Source organism: Podarcis raffonei, chromosome 14 (genome assembly GCF_027172205.1).
Source record: "Podarcis raffonei isolate rPodRaf1 chromosome 14, rPodRaf1.pri, whole genome shotgun sequence".
In the NCBI taxonomy this organism is placed as follows: Eukaryota; Metazoa; Chordata; class Lepidosauria; order Squamata; family Lacertidae; genus Podarcis; species Podarcis raffonei.
In genome coordinates this window covers 36,769,532-36,790,851 of record NC_070615.1, presented here as the reverse complement: position 1 = coordinate 36,790,851, position 21,320 = coordinate 36,769,532, and the positions used below count along the sequence as shown (strand labels likewise).

Here is a 21,320-nt window from a genome sequence, read left to right as displayed (position 1 = left end):
TAGTCCCTCTGTTGCAGAGGGTTGGACTGTAGCTTCCAATGCTACAGTTCTGTGATTCTATAAGTAATCCGGACCTGTGGTGAGAAAATAGCTGTTCTTCAAACAGGTACTGCTGCTAAGAGGCCAAGATGAATTCTCAATCAACCAGCATTCTTTTTTCAAAAAAGAAAAGAAAAAGGGAGGTGTGTTGTTTTTTATCCCAAGCTGTAGAAAAGAGTTTGTGGCTGATTATTAATAAAAGATGACAACCCGGACAATAACAGAACTGTTAAGTGATACCAGCCTAGAGAGATTCCAGATGGAGAAGGCCACTGGGTGACCTCTATGCATCCCAAGTGGATCAGAATTATGCCCTGCAACATCATTTCTAATGCTCTCCGAGTGCGATAGCCACGGCCGTCCCCTTTCCTTCCTAGTCAGCTGGGGAGGGAAGTTCAGTTTCCTGTATATTTTCACATCTACCTCTCCCTCCCTGTCTCTCTCTTGGGAGACTCTTTGCCTTATTTGGAAATGACAGAGGAGGAGAAGAAAAAATCTGGTATCTCCTCTGGCAATGCACCCCTCTCCTCCCCCCAGCCCCCTCACAAGTGCAACAGATTAATTTCCAAGAAACATTGCTTGATAGATGCTAACTTGCTCTGCATGGTGGCAGAATTAAATTTACAAAGAGAGCTAAAACGTGGCACTGCGTAGCTGGAAGCCAACCCCTGTCTATCCCAATGGGCTCAACGATTGCCAGAGATGCACTTAACCATCATTTCAAATACTCTGCTGGGGCAGCAAACATGAGAACTGAAGAGCAGCTGGACGAAGGATGATGAGAAGAGCCTGAGGTCTGTAATGGAGAATTAAGAGATGCCTTTGTGTGTATTATGAAGTCTGGTGGGCATGGCGTAATCGTATACATTACACAGAGTGACCTGAAGATGCTCTTGCCTACAAATACCCCCCGGGCTGTTTACACACCATACATCTAAAGCACATCTCCCCAACGCCAAAGAACCGGGAACTGTAGTTTACACCCTCACAAAGCTGCAATTCCCAACACCCTTAACAAATTATTTTGTCTAGTTCTACCAAAATGTACTACCAAATGATTAAGGTACTACCAAAATGATTAAGGTTTTAAATGATAATTTTAGATAATATTTTAGTGATCAAGATTTTTTTTTTAACTGCCACTATATCTGAATTGTCTCTGTTGTACACAATTGCAATTCAATGTATCCCTGTTGTGTTTTATGATTATCCTGATATTGTAAGTGACTCGGAACTAGTCTGTGACCGTAATAATAAAATTCAATTCAATTCTGCCTAGTTCTCTTTTGAAGTGATCCAAGTTGGCAGCCAAATGCTCTCTTGTTGGATAACAAGAGCAAAACGAAGAGCTGCAATGCTAGAGGTAGACTCTGTGTGCAGGGCACAGAAGATGCACAGAGTCCACCTTCCCCTCTTTACCAGATTCAGGGGCAGAGTTAGAGGCAAGTAACTTAGACAGATGCTGGGGGAGTGGAACACTTAGAGAGGGTGTATCTACTGTCACAGGATATCTATTTAACTCTTTGTCTGTTTATTCCTTCTATTTATCAGTTGCTCAATAACAACCATGCTCTTGGAGGGGAGAAGGGGCGGGGGAGAGAATGCTAAAAGATGCTTTTAAGACCACAAAATTCACATAAAGTTCTAAAGAGCAGCACTTTCACTAAAAAAAGAAAAAAGAATCCTTATAAATCACAGGAATAAAAAAGATCATGGCAAGCAGCAATACCAGACCTGACAAGTTCCACAGGATTAAGCAATTTCATTAAAACACAGTAGTCATACCAGAGATTAAACACATAGAGTTTAAGACGCTTGTGTGAAAATTAAAAAGTGTCATGCCTGGTGCTGAAAATATATTAATGTAGGCACCCAGAAAGCATCTCTGGAGAGGGCAGTTGGCAATGGAGGGGCTGCTACTAACTAGTCCCTGTCTCTTGTGGCCACCTGCTGAAACTCAGCTGGAAAAGGCGCTCAGAGAAAGGCCTGCATTTATAATCTCTGGACTTGGGAATTGTCCATCTCAGGGGCTGGGATCCTTTTTCAGCTGAAGGGCCACATAACTTTTTGGACAACTTTCTGGGGGCCACCTGTCAGTAGTGGGTGGGGGCAGATGCAAAAGTGGTAAGAGCAGTGGATATGAAGTTTACCTTTGTACAGTTGGCAAGTTTCTGCACATATTCACACACAGGTCAATTCTGTGTCCAGGGCAGCTGTTTACCAGCTCCACCTGGTATGCAGGCTGAGACCCTATCTGCCTGCAGACTGTCTCGCCAGAGTGGTGCATGCTCTGGTTATCTCTCGCTTGGACTACTGCAATGCGCTATATGTGGGTCTACCTTTGAAGGTGACCCGGAAACTACAACTAATCCAGAATGCGGCAGCTAGACTGGTGACTGGGAACGGCCGCCGAGACCATATAACACCGGTCTTGAAAGACCTACACTGGCTCCCAGTACGTTTACGAGCACAATTCAAAGTGTTGGTGCTGACCTTTAAAGCCCTAAATGGCCTCGGTCCAGTATACCTGAAGGAGTGTCTCCACCTCCATCGTTCTGCCTGGACACTGAGGTCCAGCGCCGAGAGCCTTCTGGTGGTTCTCTCACTACGAGAAGCCAAGTTACAGGGAACCAGGCAGAGGGCCTTCTCAGTAGTGGCACCTACCCTGTGGAACGCCCTCCCATCAGATGTCAAAGAGAAAAATAACTACCAAACTTTTAGAAGACATCTGAAGGCAGCCGTGTTTAGGGAAGCTTTTAATGTTTAATAGGTTATTGTATTTTAGTGTTTTGTTGGAAGCCGCCCAGAGTGGCTGGGGAAACCCAGCCAGATGGGCGGGGTATAAATAATAAATTATTATTATTATTACATACAACTCTCAATCTTCCAAGCAAGAAGCACCATCAGTTTTCCAGCCAGGCAAAAACAGTCAAGGTACAAAGCGGGGACAGTGATAGATGTGGCCTGGGGAGTGTTTTGAGGGCCACGTTCATCCCCTAGGCCTGAGGTCACCCCCCCTTCAGTGCACCTGATCTATCTGTTCAACAGCAGAAGTAAATAGTACTAATGGTTTGTTTTCACTTGAAAAATAGACTGTGTACTTTTCCTTTTAATATGTGAGGAAATTATTTACATAATCAGCGCCCATCTTGCAAACAGTGTGCATGCAACTGACCGCTATTGTAATGAGATCTGTACATGCAAATTTCTCCTCTAATTTAACAGGGATAGATCATGCATTCAAGTCATACCGCAAAGCCAGAGAATGAGCTGAATAGGTAACCAGAAGGCAAGGTATTCAAAAACTGAACTAATGGAGATGTTCTTCCCCTAAAGCACCATTTGGTTCCTGTCCCAGGTAAACCAGTGCCCTTTAGTCTGCCTTTGGGAGCAATTTTCAAGATGTCATTTGAAACAAATTTAGAGCATGAGCATGCACTCCTCTCCCCCTTTCTTCTATAACCATAAATGTCATGGAATGCATTTGATTTGCAGCTATTCTACAGCGGAGGCAACCAGGTCCATGGTGAAATTAAACATTATAGTAAACATTCTTGAGTTTTAAAAGCCCGAGTCTGCAAATGGAATACTTACAAGGAAGCCAGCTGCCCTGAACACAGCGGGACTTACTTCTAAGCAAGCATGCACGGGGTTGCACTCTTAAATCCCTAGAGAGCTGAATAGTGCAAGTATAAATATAGTTACTGCAAGGAAGATATACACTCAAACTCTTAAAATAGTCACCACCGTTCCATGAGGCTATTTCAGAGTTGGGATTGCAGGGCTTCTCCGTCAGCTCTGCGGAAACATCCCCTTCCTCAGGTACTTCCCCCCAACCAGCAGCAGAGATGCCACCAGGCCCATAGCAGAGGGAGAAGTGGGGCAGGAGAGACTCTACATTGACTCAGCTGAGAAACCAGCACCTCTTTGGCTCCTCCTCTCATTGAATTCTCTCCATTCCAGGTGTAACCAAGATCTAGGTACTGGGGGTGGGGTTCCTTCTCCCTGCCAATCCTTCTTTCCTTTTGTGCTGTGTCTTTTAGATGGTAAGCCTGATGTCAAGGAGGTTCAGTCCTATTAGTGAGATCAGTAAGCCTCTCTGAGGCTCTTTCTGATCTCTCCCCACACTCCCAAGTCTAAAGAGTGGAGAGAAATACCTTTAAATAAATGAACAAACAAAATTTACATATTTTAAAGAGGTTAACTTTCATTGCTTCAGGGCAGAACTTTAACTATCACTCAATTGTTGGGTGCCTGCAGCTGTGACTTGGTGACTCCAGCCAGGCCTAGGTGCTGGTGTCCATCTAACATCCTGGATTCCACACATAGCTGGCTACACTAGAAAGGACCTTATTATTATTATTCAAATATATATCCTCCCCTTTTTCCCAAAGGAGCCCATGTGTCAGGAACATGCCCAGCAGAGAGGAATCTCCAGAGGTGGAGGAATTGGCTGCACCTGAGTCGCCAAGAAGTAGGAGCAGAGTTGCCAAGAAGCGATTAGAGCAGAGGTGGGCCAGCAGGAGGCGGGGGAGGATGTGGTGTATATCTGGCCTTGGGAGGGGTCAGAAGCCAGTTGAGTCAACTGACTCCGACAGCGAAGGATGAGTTGTGGAAGCTTGGACTGCTGTAAGCCGGTTACTGAGAAATAAACCTCAGCTACTTAAACTGCCAGTGTTCCATGTCTTGTGTGGGAGAAGCACTAAACCTGACACCATGGCAGCAAACACACAAATTCTAAAGGAATTAAAGCATCTAAAAACAATTCCAATATGGATGCAGACTGAGAAGTATCTCTCTTTGTCTCTCCTAGCACAAGGTTCCAGCTCACTGCAACACCAAAAACCTTCTTGTTTCCTCTGCTGGAACCATAGTTCAATTGTGGCTCCTTTACATGAGGACTGGGGAATGCTGCAGCCCTCCAGATGTTGCTGAACTACAGCTCCCAATATTAGGCTTTACTTGCTAGGGCAGATGGGAACATCTGAGACAACCCAAGGTTCACATGTCCTGCTTTACATTTTGATCCAGCTGGGGAATGTTTCTACCGTCATCTAACAATTTGCCAAGACCAAAAAAATAAAAATAAAAATCAGCTGTGGACATGGATAAAACATTCCATGTGTCTCTGGGGGGAAAGAAAAGAAAAAGCACGCACACAACATGGACAAACAGCTAAAAGCAAACTGTGTGGTAGAGAGGGGGACCCACAAGGCAAGCCATAGAAATGAGTCTAAAGAGGGCAATACTCAGTATGCAGAAGGGCCCAGTTTCAGGTCCCTGGCACTGGCAATGAAATGCATCTCAGAAAGTCAGGAAATATCCCTGCCTGAGACCATGGAGAGCTACTGCCCATCAGAGTAGCCAATCAGGCTAGATATATAAGGCAACTTCACCCGTTGTGTGACAGCAATGCAGGAAATGCGTAATGCATATGCACCAAAGACTCAAAGTCCAGAGCGGAGATGGGGAGCCCTCCAGTTGCCAGACTCCAACTCCCAGCAGGCTCAGCAGCATGGCCAATCTTTAGGGATGGCCCGGGGTTCAGCAATATCTGGAAGCCCCACAGATTCCCCCTCCCTGGCCTAGAGGAGAAAGCTAAGCAGAAATGTGGGTATGAAATAGACATGCAGCGTCCATGGTTCTTAAGCCAAAACACAGTGAGGCAACTTTAAAGCCATCGATTCCAGTTAGAGATAACTGGATTGTGCATCTTTACAAAATTCAGCCCAGTGTTCTAACCACTGCACTATGCTGCCTGTCAAGCCCTTGTGCTGGGGCAGAACTGTAGCCATTGCCCGACTGCCCTGGGGGAAGCCACATGTTGTGATGGAGTTGGACTCAAGGCCATACAATGACCCAACTGCTTGCAACGCTGATTAGTTGTTTCTAATAAGGAAAGGGCAGATGTGCCCTGCGTGACTTGCCACTGAATTTTTGCTTGTACCACTTTGGCTAAAGCATGAGCCTTGAAAATCTGCCTATTGTATTGATGTAACTTCAACCCAGAGCCTGACCCTATTGTCTTAGAACCTGACTTAAATTAACATCATCCTCTGCCCACCCTCAGTGGGGAGAGAAATTAGCATCTTCTGAAAAAGAGGCCAGATTTCTTGACTTACAAAACACAATGGAAAGAAATCAGAATCAGCACAAAGGCGTTGGAGAGAGAAAAAGCTGCATCAGAAAGGGCTGTCAACGCTCAGTCCACTTCCCATTCTGTGCTTTATCTTGGAAGGAGCAACTTTTTCTTCCTTAAAGCCACAATTCAGCTGCAGCTCCCATTCATTCAGCAGGGTTCATCCAGTGAGGACCTCGCCAAGGAATCAAGCCTTTAGCTGCGTGCTTCTGTAGCAGCAGCAGCAACAACACAGGCAGGCACAAACCCACAGTACTCATCTGCTGCAAACCACAATAGCTGTCATGAATCCGGGGCCTACTGACTCAAGTTTTGCTCACCAGAATGGAAGGCAAAAACACCTCCATATATGGTTCAGTGTGATATGATTTATCTGCCCTTAATGCTTATGGGGACCCACCACTGCGCTGCTGAGACTATTTGACTTTTGATGCCCCGTTTATTGCATCTGCTCCTTCGGGCACAATCCTTGTTTACTCAGGTCACCCAATCCACAATCCAGTTTTTCTGCTGGAGAGCTCAGGAATTAAGGTGGTTTGTTAAAGCTGGAAAAGGAGATGAGTGTTGGTATTTGGCTAGTTAAAAAAGAAAGAAGAAGAACAGTCTTGGTCAATTAAGAGCATAGTAACAGCCCTGCTGGATCAGGCCAGTGCTCAGTCTAGTCTAGCATCTTGTTCGCACAGCAGCTAGCCCGGTGAGCCTGTGGGAAACTTGCAAGCAGAATCCATGCACAAGTGCACCATCCCTTCCTGCGGTTTCCAGCAACTCGTACTCAGAAGCCTCTGACTGTGGAGGCAGAGAACAGCCCCCACCATGGCTAGTGGCCATTGATAGACGTATCCTTCAGGAATTCATCTAATCCTATTTCAAAGCCATTCCAGTTGGTGACAATAACTGCCTCCCGAAGGGGTGAGATCACTGGTCAAATCTTGTCCAACGGCATATCCTCCAAACTTTTACTGTACTATACATAGGAAAACAGGCAGACGGATGCAGCATTCATCTCCTATCACATGCACACCATATGCTCAACCTACTCTTGGTGTCCCTCCCCCCAAAGAATCCCAGGAACTGTAGTTTGTTAAGGGTGCTGGGAATTGTAGTTCTGCAATCCCTCTCTGCACCCTTAACAAAACACAGATGCCAGGATTCTTTGGGGAGAATCCATGACTGTAAAAGTGGTGTAAAGGTAAAGGTAAAGGACCCCTAACAGTTAAGTCCAGTCGCAAATGACTCTGGGGTTGCGGCGCTCATCTCGCTTTACTGGCCGAGGGAGCTAACGTTTGTCCGCAGACAGTTTTTCCAGGTCATGTGGCCAGCATGACTAAGCCGCTTCTGGCGAAACCAGAACAGCGCACGGAAACACCGTTTACCTTCCTGCCAGAGTGGTACCTATTTATCTACTTGCCCTTTGATGTGCTTTCGAACTGCTAGGTTGGCAGGAGCAGGGACCGAACAACGGGAGCTCACCCCGTTGCAGGGATTTGAACCGCCAACCTTCCAATCTGCAAGCCCAAGGCTCAGTGGTTTACACCACAGCGCCACATGTATGGCATGGATGGGATCTTATTCTCATGCCAAGGATCACTTCCCAGTCCCCCTCCCCTCCAGAATTACGCATTACTCTGTGGCATGTGCTATTCATTTACACTGCAGACATAAAAGTCAAAAAACTGTTAGTTGTTTTGGGGTAAAGGTGTGCTAGGAAAACATTGTTCTTCTGCAAGAGGTGTGGGGAACTCCAGATGTTGCTCAGCTAAGCATGGGCAATGGCCGGGGCTGATGGGAATTCTAGTTCAGTAACATCAGGAGGGCCAAGGGATCCCTGTACTGTCCTACAATAGGCACCAACAACTAGGGTGACAGGACCTTTTTTCTGTCTAGGGCTCAATTCCCTTGGGGGGAATCTGTTGGGAATCCATTGGGGTGCATGGAGCCAAAGGCAAAAGCTTAGCAGCCCTCCTTCTCCTTCTCTCTCTGCCTTCCAGCCCCCCCCTGCATCACCCTCCTTTTTCTTTCTGATCATTTCCAAAAGTCCTGTTTATTGAGCATTTATCTTGATTTGTTTGCACAAATATCACATTCACCCAATACATTCAAAGCACATGCCTTCCCCCAAGGAATCCTGGGAGCTGCAGGATTCTTAAGGGCTCTTGGAATTGCATGTCTGTGAGGGAAAACTACAGTTCCCAGCATTCTTTTTAGGAAGCCATGCATTTTTATATGTGCTTTAAGCATATGGTGTATGTATGGTATGCATGTGACCTTTGTGCAAACAAGTTAGGGGGAGGTTAAACAGTGTCAGCCATTTACAGAGCATCCATTATAATCTGGTCTGCGGGGAAGTTGTATGACATTGCATCAAAAAATTATTAGCCCACACCTTCCAGTGCATTTTCCTATCACTTTGCTTATCACAAAAAGTACAAGTATGGTAGCAAAGTAGGGGGAAGGGTTGTGCAAGAGCACCAAATCAGCTTCAATTGCATGAAAAGAATCTGCTGGTATAGGACTGAATCCCACCTGAAATTAGCAGCAGTCTGAAAGCACCCTCTTCCTCTTTCAGCTGCCCACTTTCCCGCCATTTCCTCTCTCCTTGCCACCCGCAGAAAATTAAATCAAGGGCTGCTTGAAATTAGGCTCATTGAGCTTAGTATATGTGTCCCACCACAAACTGAACAGATGAGGCAGTAGATCTGACTCCTAGATGCTTTTGGTTACCATTATAATTCACCCCCAATACACACAAACACACACACTGAAGCTGGCTTATGTAGAATTTGAGACCCGGTATCTAAATTTAGTAAAACTTGTTAGTAACATCTCTTGTATTTCATGTCGTGCAGCTAAACCTACATTTATGCAGAGTCAGTGATTTGGGGTAGAAAATTTTCCAAGGAAGCTTGTCAAGAAATGGAAAACTTTTTCACTGGGGAATTTCCCCCATTTGAGAAGTGCATTATTTCATAAGATTAGTTAGTAACCTAATGAAGGATTACAAGTCAAAATGGGCAACGGGAATAGAAACCATACCAGTCAAATCAAAAATCAAAGTTGTAATTGGTTTTCACATGGTTTTTTTCACGTGGTTATTCCGAAGGGAAACATTTATTTATAGGCTTCACCCTTCAGGCATGCTAAAAATTAGTATGTTTAACAGTTGTCACTGGATTCAATTTATTTCTTAAATTCCAAATAACTGTGAGGGAAGTCTGTGCTATTGAGTTGTCACATCTCAAAATATTTAAAAAGATTCCAAGAAAAACAATTTACAACTGAAGTCTGAATTTGTCTGAATATAATGTTTAAAATCGCACTCATCCACTCTTCCATTCTGAACAGAGTAATTGAGTGCAACAGTTGCTGATGTAGGTGCCTTTTCCCCATGGATTCGTTGAGGGGAGTGCGCTCACCATACTGTTTTGTGGTCCTCTCTTTTTTCTGCCATTTTGTTGTGGCAGCCATTTTGTCTTACATCACACCCCGTGGCAGCCATTTTGAGACTGGTGCCCATGGAACTCTCTCAACATTCCAAATGTGCCCACTGGCCCAGAAAGGTTGGTGACCCCTGGTATGGAACATTGAAATGACACAGTTCCTGCCATATGGATGGACATTCTTGCTGCAACTCCACATGGCAATATGAGGCGGGGGGCAGTTCCATATAAATGTATGCCGCCTCCCTAAACCTGTGCTCTCTCTGTTTTACCAATGCATAAATAGTCACCATATCATGTAGGAAGCAAGCTGAGGGAGGTCTTGCAGGAATTGAGTTCCACAATCTGTGGCATGGAATATACCAAGTACAAGACGACCCACCCACAGGAGGAATATGGAACAGGACCTCTCCCAAATATGACTGCGCACAGGCAGGTTCATATGGGAGCCCTTCAGATATCCATTTCCCAAACTATTTAGGACTCCTCCAGATAACCTGGAGTTTTCATTGCCCATCCATCCCAATTTCCTTTCACAAAGCTTCTTCAGAGGTTAGACTGTGTCGGCCTTTACTGAGTATTCAATAAGTTTCATCCTGATTTGTTTGCAGGATGTTTACATGCCTTCTCAATAATCATTTATTCAGGTCACATTTCTCAGTGCATTTCTCACTTTCCTAACCACAAAAAGTCCACTTTTTAAAAGTGGATTTGTTGAGCTAGGGCAATATATTTCACAGAGAAGCCTTTGGCCCTCCAGATGTTGCTGAACGACAAAATCCATCATCCCTGACCAGGCTTGCTGGGGCTGATGGGAGTTGTCGTTCAACAACATCTGGAGGACCAAAAGTTCCTCACACGTGGGCTACGGTGACAGAGTAATCCACTTTAACTGTGCAAACATTTCAGGCAGCCGTTGCACAGGTGCAGATGACAGCCTTAGTGCAGAGAAACAACTCAGGCAATGGCCATTGAGTGAAGACATGCCCACCTCTTCTCTGGTGTGTATGGCAATGTAAGAAAGCAGCTTGAAACACAGAGCAGGTGAGGAGGAACAACATTGCTGTGTTTCAAGCCACTACTGCATCTGTACCCTCAGACAGCAAGCAAGGAGGCTTTCCTTTCCCTTGATCATCTGCATTAGCCTAGAAATGATGAAGGGGGCAATGCAGGATGTGGCTTTTCAAAAGAGGATGTTTTTCAGGTCTAAGCCCTGCTGCAGTTTACGGACCGAGGTGCTTAGCAGTCCAACGGCAGCCCACCGAGACACTTGGCGATTAGGTACCTTTAAGAAACCTGGTCTGGAATGGCACATCCACCCCAGCCGTAAGCCCTTTATTAACATTTAATAGCATCCAACTTGTTGCTTTACAGGACCTTAATCCCTGCCTAGGCATCCTAAACCCCTTCACACATTCCTGCTGCATTGTCTGGCTGCCTCACGTGTTCTGGGGAATAGCACTTGGTATGCAAAGAGCTTTATTACCACTGATCTGATTCCACATGGCGTGGCTGCATGTGAGGTTTGTTGTGTGTGGGGGGGGTGTCTTGTTTTAAATACAGCCCTACAGAACTCCTGTAGTGGTTTGCCCTACCGTCCCAATCTTGGAACAAAGCAATCTGCTTTATAACAAAGTCCTTAGTGCTGTTTTGTAAATCGTGGGGATAGGGTTTTTTGTTTGTTTTGAAGAGGAACAGGATTAATGTTTTGCAAGTTTTCAAAAAGGGCATGCAGCAAAACTTATTTGCAGAACACAGCAGCACTGAGCTGGTAGACAGAGACAAATGCTCATATGTTGCAGTCCAGTTCTTGGCAACGGATATCACTTAAACTATACTGCTAAGCTTTATGTTGTGTCTGAATGCCAGCCAAGACTGTAATATCCAGAATATATTTCACAGAGAAATCATGCACTTTTTTTACACACACCCCCCCAAAAAAAATCAACTTTGGCAGAGAGATTTGTTAAGTGCTGCAGAATCTGGGAATGGTCCCTTATCCACAAAATTCTACACAGTTTTAGGGGGGGGAGCAAAGGACAAAGTATCTCTGAGCACATGCAGAGTGCCTTCCTATCCCACACCATGCAACTAGCAGCCACCACCTCAGGCATTTTAATAGCAGAGATGGGGAAACCTCTGGTCCTCCACATGTTACAGGACTCCAACTCTCATCGGCTGGGGCTTATGAGAGCTAGAGTTTTTAATTTTATTTATGATTTCTGTAAACTTATCAACACGTTGATTTTTTAAAAATGTATGCTGCTCTGAAGTCCTCACTGATGAACAGCAGGATCCCAAAACACCAAATGAGCAAATAAAAACTATCTGGTGCACCATAGGTTCTACATTTGTTGATTCACCAAACCTGTGACTCTCAAGATGTTGGTGAACTGCAACACCCATCATTACTGCCCATTGGCCATGTTGACTGTTCAGCCATATCTGGAAGGACACAGGTTAGTCATTGGGCTTCCAGGTATGACTGTGAAATTCCCTAATGGGACTGTCCTCTCTTTGTGCCCCCCCCATCCCACCTAGCAAGTCTATTGACTTTAAGTCTAATCTTAAAGTCTGTTGACTCCCTCTGTTCTATAAAAGCAGCACTACAGGAAAACCTCAAATCCCAAGGTTTTGGGAGGTAAAGGTACCCCTGCCCGTACGGGCCAGTCTTGACAGACTCTAGGGTTGTGCGCTCATCTCACTCTAGAGGCCGGGAGCCAGCGCTGTCCGCAGACACTTCCAGGTCATGTGGCCAGTGTGACGAATCCCAAATCTGCCTGCAAACCTCCTTGAACAACCCACTTAACAGGTGCAGTCCCTGGGTGGACCTCTGTGTGTCCACCAACATCACACCTGACACATACCTGAGCAGCCCTATTATCTGGGGATCCCTGGGACACAATGTGGATTTCTGTGTTTAAAGGGCTGTCACACGGATGATGGAGCAAGCTTGTTTCCTGCCACTCCAGAGGCTAGGAAGGCACTTTCCTCGCATACATACATACATACATACATACATAATTTTATTTTTATCCAACCTTTCCACAGTTGAAACCATGCTGAAGGCGACTTGCAACATGAAAAATGCACATAACTGCAACATAACAAAAGTAGTCATAAACTATAAATAAAAGATTGTAAAAAAAGCAGCACCAAACTGAACGATATCCACATAAATCACAATATCTAAAATAAAGATACAAAAAACCCAGCAGCAATAACCCCCCAAGAAAAACCTAAGAGCTTGTTCAGTAGCCTCAATTTTTGTAGCTGGAGTCAGTCAGGGCCCCATCCTCCCAGGCTTGCCTCCCTTGTACCAAGGATACATATGTCTCATGGACTTTGCATCTGCTAACAGTTCTGAAACAGACTGTTTGAGGTACAGAGTCCCACTTGACTAGCAGTGCCTGCATATCATCATCACGATGATGTCCTCAGGTCTCCTCACTCTCCAACAGCTTTGCTTGGTAACTCACCTGTCCCTACCAAGCTATTTCCATGTCCAAAATATCCCTCCTGTGCCCAGAGTTTTATTAATTACAAAGTTCAGTCCTTTCCAGGTAGGGATGAGAAAGTCTGTCAGTTTCGGTTTCTTGGTTTTCTAATCTCCAAGCACATTCTCTGCATTTTCACATCAGTTTGTGATTTTTTTTTTCAGTCTTCATGAAAATTAATCAGCGTTGCAGTACAAATTTCTCCTAGTGCCCTTATATCCCTATGCTGTTTTACCTAATATACACGCTTTTTTGCAATGCAGTTTCCTCTAACGCAAGGCATTATGGTTTGTTCTTTTCTCCAATAGAATGCAGTTTTATGCACACTTGACCCTACTGTGTGGATTTTCGTGCCCACTACTTGGCTGGAGAATGGCATTGCAAGGTTTGGAGAAGTACGAATTTTGAAGGATAGCTGTGGTTCAGTTCACATAATGTTTCAGAATGTGCAGGTTAGGTAGGTTCGCCTTTCAATGTGAACTAGACCAGATTTATCCCCCATCCCTAACCCCCACCCCACTGGATCAAGTTTCTGAAGTACTACTTAAGACTAAAGCATCTCTGAGCGCCAACAGAGTGTTTTTAGCCTAACACCATGCAATTACAACCAGCCTCAGAAAGCCCATTGGCTCCCTCTGTTTTAAGAAAGACATATTGCAGGGAAACAGCCAATCTCAAATCAGCCAGTGAACTGACTACCTGTTTAGCCGGCACAATGCCTTTGTTGACGTTCACATGCCAGCTTCTGCACAGTGTCCACAAAAATTGCACCAAACACGTCTGCAGGCTGTATACAACTGCATCCTTAGCCATTGGTCCACTTGGTTCAGTAATGTCTACACTGACTGGCAGTGGCTTTTTCCAGGGCTTTAAGCAAGAAGAGTCTTTTCCCAGAGATGCCCAGAATTGAGTCTGGGACCATCTGCATGTGAAGCATGTGCTCTACCACTGAGCTACAGCCCTTTCCCTTAAGTGCTTATCTTTGTCAGATGAATCAGCACCTGGATTAGTGCCAAGGGGGCCTTTTCCATCCACTTATCTCGCTTCCAGATGCAAGGACAACTGCAACAGATGCTAGCTCAGGTGGTAGATGCATCGCCAAAGGCTTGCTTGTCTCTCTCAGGGACAAAGTAGATATTACTTTAATTGCATAGCTGGCAGCTACATCTGGGTTTTGCTTTTGTGTTTTAAACCCAGATGTGTTACTAAAAGGTGTTGGTACTAGTATATAAAGCCCTTAATAGCGTGGGACCAGTTTACTTGCAAGATTGCCTTACCCCATACACAGCCACTCTACCACTTCAATCTGCAGAGCTGGCACTGTTACAAGTTTCACATGATCCTTGTTCTGTACTTGCAAGAAATCAATCTTTTAGTGTTGGTAGAACCCACACTTTGGAACTCCTTGCCTATTGACATCAGACAGCTGCCTTTGCTGCACTCTTCTCAGCACCTGCTTAAAACACTTTTTAAGTGTTATCCTGAGATGTGGAATTTGACATGTGTTTTTAGCTTTCTGTTAATTTAAATGATCTTTTGAATGTTTTAAAATATAGACAACTCTCCGTTTGTGCAGGGGTTGCATTCCAGGTCATTGCACATGTCAGCGGTCACATGTAAGCCCATTCTGATCCGTCCCCTTCCGGGGCCACAAACGCCACGCATGTCAGCGGTTGCACATCAATGGGACAAACGCAAAATTGTCACCGCCTGCACCTGTTTTAACTGTGCTTTAGTGATCTCTCTCACACACGCATATAACCACGTAGAGGTTTCATTGCAATCATGCGGTATATTAATTTTGTTAAATAAAATAAAATGCATCTTTCTTTCTTTCTTTCTTTCTTTCTTTCTTTCTTTCTTTCTTTTAATTAGTACTAGGTACAGAAGACCATAATCTTCCCTGGGACCACAGATCATGGGGAAAGAAGTTGGAGTCCAACACCATCTGAAAGACCACAGATTTCTCACCCTGAATGCAAAATGTCCACCTTAAAATTTAAATGTGTGGAGATTTTGCTCTCTATTTCAATAACCATCATTGTTCACACTATTAGGAAGAGGACAGCTCTCTGTCCCTGAACATTCCCAGTCCTAACTGGAGATTATGCTTGGTAGCTCTTCCACAGAATGACAGCCCTTCCAAAAAAAGGGAACCCAGAGGGTCCATTTTCTCATTTCGGAGCACCCCCTTTTGCATCTCACAACATCTCCCCCTCTCCAAACTGTTAACACATTTCAGAATTGGGGAGAGAGTTCAGCACTCCCTGGCAAATCCGAGAGCGTCACTTCTCAAATGAGGCAAACGGGTTGTGATGAGCCTTCCCAATAAAGTGTTTGGGACTAAGCAATGAAATCAGTCCGCAATAATAAGTATGAGAAACACATGGTAAGAAGAGGGGTGATTATGTTCAACTGGTACTTGCTGCCAGCAGGCACACAACACAAATTATCCCAAATGCTGGCACTAGCAGTATCAGAAGCTGGAGCTCAGCTTCAATCTGCTTCAGCAGGGACCCTGAGAACCTAACAAGAGCCAAAGGCCCATCTAATCCATAGGAAACACAGGAAGCTGCCTAATACCAAGTCAGACCACTGGTCCATCTCGCTCAGTGTCATCTACACTGACTGGCAGCAGCTCTCCAGGGTTTCAGCAGGGGTCTCTTGTCTCCCAGCCCAACCCAGAGATGGTGGGGATTGAACCTGTAACCTTGTGCATGGAAGATGGATGTGCTACCATTGAGCCATGGCCCTATCCCCTCTCACAGTGGCCAACCAGGCTGGAGAAGCTCCAGCTGAAGGGACCTTGTAAAAGGACGGCTATTTGGGGCAGGTGGAGTTGAGGCTTCCTAGGATGCCATCTGCTCTCATCTAGACAACCTGCCCCTAAGCCCACATGCATTTGAGGATAGGTTTCCTGTTCGTGGGAGAAATACACTCTGCACATGCTCAGAAGTACCTCAGTTACTGCATCGGTAGCCCCAGGGCTGAACCCTGGCTTACATTAAACCTTGCTGACTGCATTTTGAGGCAGGCAGGGACGAGCTCCAGTCTCCAGAGCAGCGCAAGCCCATTTGGCAATGACACGGGTGGCGCTGTGGGCTAAACCACAGAGCCTAGGACTTGCCGATCAGAAGGTTGGCAGTTCAAATCCCCGCGACGGGGTGAGCTCCCGTTGTTCGGTCCCAGCTCCTGCCAACCTAGCAGTTCGAAAACATGTCAAAGTGAAGTAGAGAAATAGGTTCCGCTCCGGTGGGAAGGTAAACGGCGTTTCCGTGCGCTGCTCTGGTTCACCAGAAGCAGCTTAGTCATGCTGACCACATGACCCGGAAGCTGTACACCGGCTCCCTCAGCCAATAAAGCAAGAAGAGCGCCGCAACCCCAGAGTCAGTCACGACTGGACCTAATGGTCAGGGGTCCCTTTACCTTTACCTTTACTAGCAAGAGAATGGAGAATGTTTGGACCAGCAGAATGAGGAGGCTGAGTTCTGGGGAGTCAGATCTAAAACCCTTCCCTGCCACAAAGAGACATGAGGCGGAGCAATGTATTAGCTCCTTTGTGTTGTTGTGCACCAGCACACCTCCGCTGCGAGCTTTTTCTCATTTTCTCATCCCAGCACAAGTTTCCAGGAACTCTGCAAGACTTCCTTCCTTTGCTCTGCCTGCAGAACGTAAGGGTTTCCTCTTCCCATAATAAAGGCAAAACATTTTTGTTTTAGGGGCAGGGTTTGTGCCTTTGTCTTTTTCTCTTCAGCTGAGCCAAATCTGCTAACATCTGGCTATCTTTGTACTTTGATAAGTACAGTAAGTTTTTAATTTTCATCTGCTGAATGCTGGTGGGTGGATGGGTGTGGATTCATAAAGGAAGATGGGGTAACAGGGAGGAACATGTGCAGAGAGGATCTTCATTAATGATCCATCCTTTGCAGTTCTGAAAAATGCACCCGGGCTTTTTTTCAAAAAAGAGGCCTGTGAGGGGTGTGGCCTGGGGAAAGAGGGTGTGGCCTGGGGGAGTACCAAGGGCCAGGCAGATGGGACTGGAGGGCTGCATTTGGCTCCCATTCCTGACCTAACCGCACCATGCTTCACCTCTTCCTCTATGGTTTAGAAGTTAGAGCTCAAAACTAGGCAACTCATCTCCCATGCATGTCAATGCAAATACATGCACACTCAAGAACATTAAGATGCCACATATCTTGGGTTGCGGCCAACTAGGTAAAGGGACCCCTGACCATTAGGTCCAGTCGTGGCTGACTCTGGGGTTGCAGCGCTCATCTCGCTTTAGTGGCCGAGGGAGCCGGCGTACAGCTTCTGGGTCCTGTGGCCAGCATGACTAAGCCGCTTCTGGCGAACCAGAGCAGCGCACGGAAATGCCGTTTACCTTCCTGCCGGAGCGGTACCTATTTATCTACTTGCACTTTGACGTGCTTTCGAACTGCTAGGTTGGCAGGAGCTGGGACCAAACAACGGGAGCTCACCCCGTCGCGGGGATTTGAACTGCCGACCTTCTGATCGGCAAGTCCTAGGCTCTGTGATTTAACCCAGAGCGCCACCCGCATCCTGTGCGGCCAACTAACTTTTACTCAAAATAGACCCACTGAAAATAACAGCCAAGCTAAGTTAGGGCTATTAATTTCAGTAAGTCTACTCTGTTAGTTAATACAAGCCCATTTCATTTCAAATGCTGGAGAACCTGATTTTCAAACATTAAGGAACAGTCTGTAAGATGGTTTTTTTTCTTTCTTCTTCTAACATCTCTTTGAGCTAAAGAACACCCCTTCTTGTCTTTTGAAACCACACAGCACAGGCTACTGAGTAAATAAGAACAGGAAGACTGCTAGTCTACCTTTCAGGGATGTTGTGAGGGCAAACATAATGCTTGTATAGCACTTCTCCCAATTAATAGCAGCATCTCGGGGATGGAGGGAGAAAATCATTGGAAAGAGCATTCGCCTTGCTGAGGGGTTCATTACTCTAAAGAACGATACTCAACATGAAATGCAAAATAATAAATAAAGTGAATGCAGCTGCATTGGTCCAGAAGAAAAAAAGACCAAAACCAACGATTGAGTAATACCTTTAATCAGACCAACCAAAATGTCATGAAATAGCAAGCACATGCTCTCCAGAATTCTGCATAAGGTTTTCACCCCAGACACAATTTCAGAATAACATATGAATCTAAGCGCACTCCAATCACAGAGAGAAAAAACAGAGCCTCTTCACAAAACGCTTCATTTGTAGAATTCACTGCCACAGAACATTGTGGCAGCAATTGACTTAGAGTGCTTTGGAAGGCGACAAATTCATGGTCCACCCAAAAAACTAAACTAATAGCCATGATGGCTATATGGAACCTCCATCATCAGAGGTAGTCTCTCTGTGAATACCGGATGGTGAGAAACAAGGGAGGGACAGCTTTTTGATGTCCTTCTTAGTAGCTTCTCAGAGCCCTCTGACTGGACACTCTGGCCAATGGGATGCTGAATGACATGAATTCTTGGTCTAACCCAGGAAGGCTCTTCTTATGCTCCTTATTCAAAGAATAGCAGTAATATTTTTTTTAAAAAAAGTCTTACATGCAGGCTTCATATGCCAGAACAGCAGATACTCTATTTGGGATGGGTGTGTGTGTGTGTGCACATAGCTTCAGACGATGCCTTAACTCTTAAAAAGAAAAGAAAAAATTCTGCCAAATTTCTGGTGCCAAAACACACATGCTAGCAGTTGCTTATTAAATCAGCACTTCACTTCATCTGGGAACAGTTTTAGAGAGGAGAAATCTCTAAAGCGTTAAGCAGCAGAGGGAAGTGGGTGGGTGGGGGGCAACAAATCCAGTAGCCACTGGCAAAAAAAACACAACTCCCTCCCTCCCACATACTTTGAGATGCACACCCCAAACATTGGGATCTGAATGCAGAGGGTGAGACGGACATCCCTTAAAGGGCTGCTTGACCCACCTGCTTCAGGTTGAACTGGAGTTCACCCAGTCGATACAGAAGAAAGCTGGGAAGTAGACAGTCTCTGCAGAGTGGTGGATAACGAAATTATAGCTGAAGCACCAGAATGCCAGGAAGCCAAAGGGAAAAAAGCTCCAAAGTGACTATTCTCTGGGAAATATATGGGATGGGTATTGTTCGGAGCAAAAGGGTACCTCTTAGGCACCATCTACCAACAATGTCTCCAGGAGAAATTGATGGAGCTCGCACAAAAATCCACAAGCCCTCTCACTCAAGCCTTTATCCCTGATGTGTGATGTCAGGGATGGGCTTTTCAAAGGACATCTGGCAACCCTGCGGAAATTGCACTTTGCAAACACAAAGTCAAAATTGTCATGTGCATGCACAGCAGCATAGATTTTGAAGGTACCTCAGAGGTCATTTAGGCTGACCCCTTGCCTGTGCAGGAAAGTTGGTGCTACAACAACCCTGATAGGCAGCTACCCAATCTCTGCTTAAAAAGAAAAAGTTCTAAGGAAAGAGTCTGCCACCTTCTTATAGACAATCTTGCAACACATCTGTCCCAGGATTCTGTCTCTCATGTCCATGTAAAATTATGCCCTGCTCAGTCTCAAGGTCTAACCAACTCCTGTACCGTCTTACAGCTGTTGAAAGCCAGAACATGCATTCTCTTCCCACCTGCCTTCCTGGACCCATTATTCTGAACACACCCACCTCTTCTTCCACTTCTCTCCCTCATCTCCCGAAGTTTATTCCAGAATGAACCAGCCGATCTTCCTACAACCATGTTTAAGGACCCCCCTGGCTCTCCCTTATATAAAAACTGTCCATCAAACTGAGCAGCGGGACAGTTATTTTAGTCGACAAATTGCTTAAAGGTGCCAATTTGTTATATAATACTAACTTTCTCACACACGCCATAGGGACCAAGAGTCAGTGCAGGATTTATCAAATGGAAAGGGTTTTAGAAGTTCTGTCCCTCGATTGAAATTCCAAGAAGAAGCTCTGAAAGGATTAAACAGGAAATAAAAAGGAAAGGTGGATAGGGGAGGAGAGAGAGAAATAGATGGAAAGAAAAATAAAAAGTCCCATTAAATACTATTTACTTTGGACAGGACTGAATTAGCAGAGGGTGTGTGTAAAAGCCGATTCTTAATCTATTCAGTAAGCAAAAATGGAAAGAGAGATTTTCTCCCCCACTTCCAGATACAAATAGGCAAAGAAAGAAAGAAAGAAAGAAAGAAAATATGTTATTGCCTTTTAAAAAATAATAAACATTTAACACTGCAGGGCGGGTGGGGAGGGAGAACAACTTACTGCGACAAGAACAGGTAGAAAGTTCCACTCCAACGCCCAGCGGAGAGATGTCAGCGGAGTGTAAATTCCAGACACCCAAATCGTCTTGGCTAAGAAAAGGAAAATAAAGAGTTTGGAACTCTGGAGAGAGAAATTCTGCTGGTGCAGCTGGTTGCAACAGCAGCACACGCACACACAAAAAGGTGGTGGAGGGGGTAGGATCCACAAAGCCAGCCCCCACCCACCCCAAAGTCAGCGTGGTTGCTGCTTCAGCGGCTCAGGGCGACTCTGGGTTCTTCGCCCACTGCCACCCGGCTGCTGCTGCTGCTGCTCCTGCGTCTCCCTCTTGCTCGCTCGCACTGAACTACCCAATGAAGGGCTGCTTCGCTGGGAGGGACCGAAAGAGCGGCGAGGGGTGGGAAGAGAGGGGGGTGGGAGAAATGCAACAGTGGAGAAACTGAGCCTCAGCGTCGGGCTGCCTTTAAATGGGAGTTTTTGAAAAAAGGTTTCAATAAATCCAAGGGTTGGGGGCGAGAGAGAGAGAGAAGGAAAAAGTCAACTCCCCGAGGAAATCAGAAGCAGATTTCAAGACATTTAATCACATACAGGGAGGTGTGTGTGTGTGTGTGTGTGTGTGTGCATGTGAGTGCGAGAGAGAAAGTTATGCCCTGCCTTCCTGGGTTCGCCTCCCTCCCTCTTTCTTTCTCTCTCTCTCTTTTCCTCCTTCCACCTCCTTTGCTCTGCCTTTTCGGTCCTCCCTGTAAAAGGGAGCTCCTTTTCTAGCCGGGGCTGGCTAGCCCACCGAACCCCCCCACCCCACCCCCGCTATAGGGAAGGTGGAAGAGGAAGGAGAATTGGGGAGAAAAGTGCCGCGCTGAGCAGCCAGAGGGGACACGCAAGGCAGGAGAAGAGAGAGAAAGGGGGAGATTATAAACTATTCTTGCAAGGAGGT

At 45.6% G+C, this 21,320-nt stretch overlaps 1 protein-coding gene across 2 annotated transcripts in view; it reads right to left on the bottom strand.

Moving 5' to 3' along the window:
* The window catches only part of NTN3 (netrin 3), a 111,040-nt gene extending 89,940 nt beyond the window's left edge, over positions 1-21,100 (bottom strand). Inside the window, exons 1-2 of one of the 2 annotated variants that reach the window (XM_053364616.1) lie at positions 20,614-21,100; positions 20,390-20,478 (exon numbers count right to left, since the gene is read on the bottom strand). The gene's annotated coding sequence lies outside the window, so the exon portion shown is untranslated. Of the gene's footprint in view, positions 1-20,389 lie in introns of both variants that reach the window. The other variant, XM_053364615.1, reaches the window with a different exon arrangement.
* Positions 21,101-21,320: the final 220 nt, after the last annotated feature.